At 58.9% G+C, this 6,433-nt stretch overlaps 1 long non-coding RNA gene across 1 annotated transcript in view; it reads right to left on the bottom strand.

The window, feature by feature from the left end:
* LOC102377318 overlaps positions 1-6,433 on the bottom strand; it is a 19,978-nt gene that overhangs the window by 2,422 nt on the left and 11,123 nt on the right. Inside the window, exons 7-9 of the long non-coding RNA XR_003092448.1 lie at positions 5,572-5,592; positions 2,233-2,238; positions 2,107-2,133 (exon numbers count right to left, since the gene is read on the bottom strand). This is a non-coding gene — a long non-coding RNA (uncharacterized LOC102377318). The remainder of the gene's footprint in view (positions 1-2,106; positions 2,134-2,232; positions 2,239-5,571; positions 5,593-6,433) is intronic.

Genomic DNA, 6,433 nt, shown 5'->3' with positions numbered 1-6,433 from the left:
GAAGCCCCTTCCTGGAGGGAGGGACCTGGAGTGACAGAAACCACTGTCCAAAGCCCAGGCAACACACACGGCCTGAGCAAGAGCTCAGGGAGAAGGAGAGGGGTTTCCCTGGGCACTAAAGGCAAAAGGAGCAGCTGGGCACAGTCTGGACTGCAGCTGCGATAGGACGTGGGTGTCCGGGAAAGAGCGCAGGGACACGGGGAGGAAGCAGCAGGCTGTGTGCTGGGAGCCAAGGTTGGGCACCAGCATTTTGCAGCCTGGAGCCACCTGCGGCCAGTCCACTGAGCAGCCTGCAGAGCAGGGCCAGGGGCAAGGGTGACATGTAGGGGGTGCATGGGGGCACACATACACCCCCGAGAGCATTGGTGCACCCCTCTGACCGGCTGCGCTCACCACCTAGGTGATGGGCAGGCGAGGCAGGCGGGAGCAACGGTGCCCCCTGGAAGCACAGGCTGATCGCTGCCACTGCCGCCAGACGCGCCGGCAGCCGTTCCCAAAGCAGCAGCAGCTGCTTCCAGAAATGGCTACAGTGATCAGCCCCTGCAAGCGGCTACAAGGGCCGCCCAGGCAGCAAAACTGGTCGTGGGAGGATGCCCTTGGGCAGCAACCCTCCCACCGGGATCCTCTCTCCCAACGGGCTCCTCTCTCCCACCCCCAGCACCACGGATCAGTCATTTCGTGGTTCCACACCTAGGCCACTTTTCCTGCCCCCACCCTCTATCCTCTGCCTGTGCCCACCTGCCCCTTCACGCCCTGTCCCCTTACCCATCCCACTGCCCCGTCAGGCTCCCTTTGTGTCCATCTCCCAGGCTGTCTCCTCGGCCTAGAGCAAACCCCCTTATCCTGGCCACAGGCAACCTCCACCTCCTCCTCTCAGCCCAGCCCCAAACCCCAGGCCCCCAACAATTTCCCTGGTACCAACTCTCTACCCCCAACCCCTGGACAAGTTTAACTCCCACTCACAGAGGCAGTGCCTGTACAGAGCATCTGGACAAGGCCCCCTGGGCTGGAGGAGACCCGAGACCCAGAGGATGTGACAAGAACAGGAGATGTGGGCTCTGCTACCCGACTTTCTCTCTGAGATTTGCACTCCCACCCGGCCTGCTCACCCCTGCCCTGATGGAGGGTTTCTTGTGCTCTGCACGCAGGGATGGAGGCGCTTGGGCTGCAGGTGCTGGGCCACCACCCAGGAGATTGGGAGTCTCTTCCCTGCTCTGCCAGTGACTCTCTGTGTGACCCTGGGCAAGTCCCTGGAGTCCCCTGGGCCTCAGGCTGGAGAGAGAGGATCATGGGCTGTTCTTGTCTGTCCTGTCCCTTAGATGAGAAGCCACCAGGCAGGGCAGGGTTGTCTCCTACTCCTTGTCCCACCAGCTCCAAGCACGCAGGGCCTGGTCTCAGCTGGGATCTCCTGGCACTGCTGGGATAAACAGCTGCACACTGAGGGCCAGATCCTGCCACATGCACTGATGCTGAGCAGCACTTTGCTTCTCACATCACACGGAGTCACGGTGCCAGCACCTGGCAGGGATCCGACATGGACACGCATGGATGTTGTGCTGCCCCAATGCCCCGTACACTGCTGCCTGCCCCTGCACACACGGGCCTGCCCCTGCACCCCTGCCTTCTCCAGGGTGCAGCCAGAGCCCTGGGAGCTGAGCAGGGGGAGGCAGGGCTTTGGGTCCTGGGGGGGGACACAGCTCCTCTCTCCCTTGGAGGGGACCTCACAGCTCTGGTGGGTGAGGTTTGGATACCCTGTTCCTCACCCCACCACCCCCTGAGGGCATCCAGCCGTGCCCTGTCCTCCATCCTCTACCTGCCACTGCATCACACACAGAGGGAGGAGCGTTTCCAGGGCCGGGGTCAGCAGGGAGCAGCTCAGCACCTCACTAGCAGGAGGCAGCAGAGCCGCCAGGGACGGCAGCTGCACCGGGGTCTGAGGCCCAGCATTTCCCCACAGCCCAGCCCTGGGGGCTCGGGGCAACTTTCTGTCTCCTTGCACCCATGACCCTGCCAGGCAGCACCCCGGGAGTCAGGGGCAGAGCGCGGAGCTAACACACCCAGGGAGATGGGGCCAGGAGGCCAAAAGAAAGGGTTGGCTTCACTCACCTGCATGTCTCTGGGCTTTGGTGAGTCCTGAAAAAGCCAGAAACCAAAGTTCAGACAAACAAGCACAAACCCCACAGGACACGTATCAGTGAGCAGGACATTGCAGAGAACAAAACCAGCACTTACCCAGCTCTGGCGGAGAGTTGCGGGGAAGAACAGAGGGAAGGAAAATGAAAACAGGTCAGTCAGTCGCCATGACCCTCACTGGCAAAGCCGCCCCCGCACGACAGACAGCATGCTGCCTGGTGCAGGTGGCAGGATCGGGTCCCCAGGCCAGAGTTAGGGCCTCTCTTCTCCAGCCCCTGTACTGTGATGCTCTCCCACCCTGGTCCTAGGAGCCAGTGGGGCTGCCCCGGGGGGAGTTACTCACGGGTGCAAGGGAGGCAGAACTGGACAATGGGCAGACCCTCCCCCTCCTCCAGCCCCTTTGTGCAGATGGGGCAGATGGGGGCAGGAGCTGGCCCTGACTACACATGAGCAATGCCCGGGTGCAGGTAGTGCTCAGCTGGCACGGAGCAGAGTAACCCGCACCTGTGCCCATTGCTACCTGCTAATTTGGAGGGTGGGGTGTCAGGGCAGGGGTGTCAGGGTACAGTCCCCTTCTCAGGGACCACAGGCAATCGGAGTCAGCCAGAGCAGCCCCAGGGGCAGTCTGAGAACCAGGGACCGTAACTGGCTCCTGCCGGTCCCCTCTCCTCGCTCCCCGACTAGAAATAATGTGCGTCCAGCTCAAAGGTCTCCAAGATCTCTCCCTCCAGGAAGAGATTTCATGACTGCAGTGATGCCGGGTGTGAGCCCAGCCAGTGCTGAGCGTGCACAGTTCTTGCAGGCTTGCATTGGAGCAGAGGGCACTCAGCTCCACACAGGATTGGGGCTGTGAGCTGGGACATGACTGTTGGAGCCCTGGATTAGATGGGGACTGCTATAAATGTTGCTGTCCCATGACTGCCCCTATGCTTTGTGGACCAGGCATCGCTCAGGCCCATCCCAGAGCCTGGGACCTTGGTCAGTCATTCTGTCCCAGGTCTCAGGGGAGAGCACAGACCCAGAACAAAAGGGCCCCGGTGCTAGAAGGGGACAAACAGTCTGCTAGAGACACACAAAACCCTGGGCCAGGCACAGGCAGGCCTGGGCAGGAAGGCGAGGTCGTGGCTGGCAGCTGCGGGGGGAGGGGCTGGTTTAATTGTTGGACTAGACGAGTTCAGGGAAGCTGAGCTGAAGAGCTCTGTGGTTCAAAAAACCCCTGTGATGTGCAGAAAGGGATCCCAGAGCCTCACAGGGCTGCTCTGTACCACAGCCGCACCAGGTCCCAGCATCAGTAGCCCGTGAGTGCCCTCCTCCCCTGTCTTGCATGCGTACCAGCCCAGCCTCTGGCTTTTTCACTATCCCTTCCATCCAGGACGAGCACACACCAACTGCAGAAGCTTCCTCAGTCTGATGAAGGGTTTTTGAACCCAAAAGCTTGCTAAGAATTTTTTCCCCGACTATTTAAGTTGGTCTAATAAAAGATATCAGATTCACCCAAAGCACCTTGTCTGCCTGAGTCCTTAGTCCAGCATGGTTACAACGTACATCCCTCCCCACCTGAGACATCCGACCCAAGCAAGACACAGGAGTTCAATGTGAGGCTTTCCCGGAGGAGGAGTCAGGATTGGTGCCAGGGGTGAGGCAGCTGGAGTGGGAGGTCCCAGTGCTCAGGAGCTGGGGCAAGAGAGATCCCCATGCCCTGGCCTCTGCCTTGGCCTCCAAAATCTGTCAGTGGATCTGCTGGGAAAGGTGCAGCCAGGGATCAAGCTGACCCATGGCAGCACGTGGGCCTGACCCTGCATGTGCTGCGTGGGGAAGGCAAGAGGGGCTGAGGTCCCAGGCCTGCCCTATGGAGGGTGCTGGGAGTCAGGGCTGGGACCAGGAGCCTCCCCAGGATGATCCCTACAGAGCCGTCCTCTCACAAGTCCTCCCTGGAGATGGGGAGGGAGCGGTTTGATTTTCAGAGTGTTTTCAACTATGCTGGTGTCGGTAGAGCCAGTAAAAAGTCACTTACCTCCCACTGTCATATATCTTGCTGCAAAGTGAGCGAAAACAAGAATTAATGTGGAGCACCACAGACTCCCCTGGCCCCATCCCAGATAAGGGCAGCAGCCCGTCAGACGGTACAGAGCCAGGAGCAGGCTGGCATCCAGGGGTTTAAGGCAGAAGTGCACAAGCAGCAGTTTTTGCTGGTGGGGTGATATCTTTTATTGGATGAACTGCACAGCTGGGAGAAAGGAGACCAGAAGAGCAATGCCTTGTGTTCAAAAGCTTGTCTAACGCAGTCCCAGACATGCAGCTGGTCCAATAAAAGATACCACCCCTGAAATTCCTCGCCTCTTGCATGACTCCTGGACCGTCAAGGCTACAATATCACTCTAACACCACGGAGGACTGAACTCGACACAGAACTAGACCATGTGTGTTCACTCCTTTATGCAAGGCCTGTCTGTGTGCACCCGGGATCTCCTTGTCCTGTGGCCCTGACAAAGCACAGGGCTCCTGACCAGGCTGCCACCTTGGTGGGTGCAGGGGAAAAGTGTAGTTTAAGTCTTAACGATTAAAGTGTGAAGGGTCCGTCCTGGTCCCCGGGCTGAGGCAGTAGAGGGTGAGGTCCCAGCACTCAGAAGAGGATGCTACACGCAGACTGCACCATCGAGGACAGATGTTAACACAGAACTAGACCATGTGTGTTGAGATCCTTTATGCAAGGCCTGTCTGTGTTCACCCAGGCTCTCCCTGTCCTGTGGCCCTGAAGAACCACAGGGCCTCCGAGAGGGCTGCCACCTTGGTGGGTGCAGGGGAAAGGCCTTGCTTAAGCCTTAAGGCTTACAGTCTGAGCGGTCTGTCCTCATTCCCGGGCTGAGGCAGTTGAGGGTGAGGTCGCAGCACTCAGAAGAGCATGCTACACACAGACTGCACCATGTGCTGGTGCCTCGAGCCCCTGAGCTGGAGGTAATGACTTGGGGCCACCATGGCACTCAGGGGAGCAGGATGGGTACAGAGGGAGTGAAGAGGGACGTTTCCCTTGTTTCCAGACTATGGAGCCCCTGGTCTATACCAGTGACAGGGACCCCACATTTGGTGGCAGGGGCAGGGCCTGCATTTGGCCTCTGCCTGGGCCCCATGTGTATGACACTGGCTCTGCTGCTGAGCGTACAGCAGGGGATTTATGAGCCCCATGACAGCACGTGGGTCTGACCCTGCTTGTGCTGTGTGGGGAAGGCGACAGGGGTCACGGTGCCCAGGACTGCCCCTAGCAGGCACTGCAGACATGGCCGGGGCCTTGCAGCACACTCAGGATTGGGCCCATTCATACAGTTATGTCCTTGTTAGGAGGCCTCTGGAGACGGGGGGGGACGGACACGACATGTGGTTGGTTTTCCAGGTGTTTTCAATGTGGGCAGGGGGCCAGCAAAGCTAGTAAAGGGCACTTACCTTCCACTGCCTTGTACTTCACTGTAAAGGGAGAAAGAACAAGAATTAATGCGGAGCCCAGCAAACTCCCTGGTCCCCCCCAGACAAGGGCAGCATCTCCCTGTCTGCCAGTGCAGACGTTGGAAGCAAGTTGCCGTCTGGGTAAGAAACATGTGAGTGGCAAGGACTTTTTGGGGATAGGTTTATATGAACTGTACAGCTGGGAGAAAGAAGAACAACACCTTGTGTTCAAAAGCTACCTTGATCCCAGCTCTGCAGGTTGACACTGAGCTAGATAAAGTGTGTTCAGGTTCTCTGTGCACGGCCTGTCTGCGTGCACCCGGGCTCCCATCCCATGGCCCAGAAAGCCGCCACCTTGCCGGGCTCTGGGGAGAGGCGATACTTCAGGTTTGAGGGGCAGAGACTGAAGCGTCAGTCCTGGTCTCAGGGAAGAGGCAGGTGGTGCGTGAGGTCCCAGGACTTGGGAGTTTACACAATGGGGCTCTCAGGGCCCCGAGGACCAGGCAAGAGGGCGAGCTGGATGGTCCTAGAAGTGATGCTGGATGTGAGCCCAAGCGGTGCTGAGAGTGTGCAGTTCTTGCAGGTTTGCATTGGAGTAGAGGGCACTCAGCTCCACACAGGATTGGGGCCGTGAGCTGGGACATCTCTGTTGGAGCCCGGGATTAGGTGGGGACTGTTATGAATGTTGCTGTACCACGAATGCTGCTCTGTCCCTATGCTTTGTGGACCAGGCATCGCTCAGGCCCATCCCAGAGAGTGGGACCGTGGTCAGTCATTCTGTCCCAGGTCTCAGGGGAGAGCACAGACCCAGAACAAAAGGGCCCCGGTGCTAGAAGGGGACAAACAGTCTGCCAGAGACACA

The sequence above is a fragment of the Alligator sinensis genome, unplaced genomic scaffold (assembly GCF_000455745.1).
Source record: "Alligator sinensis unplaced genomic scaffold, ASM45574v1 scaffold2520_1, whole genome shotgun sequence".
NCBI classification, from domain to species: Eukaryota; Metazoa; Chordata; order Crocodylia; family Alligatoridae; genus Alligator; species Alligator sinensis.
Note: the sequence above shows the minus strand (reverse complement) of the source record. Positions and strands in the feature narration are given on the sequence as shown.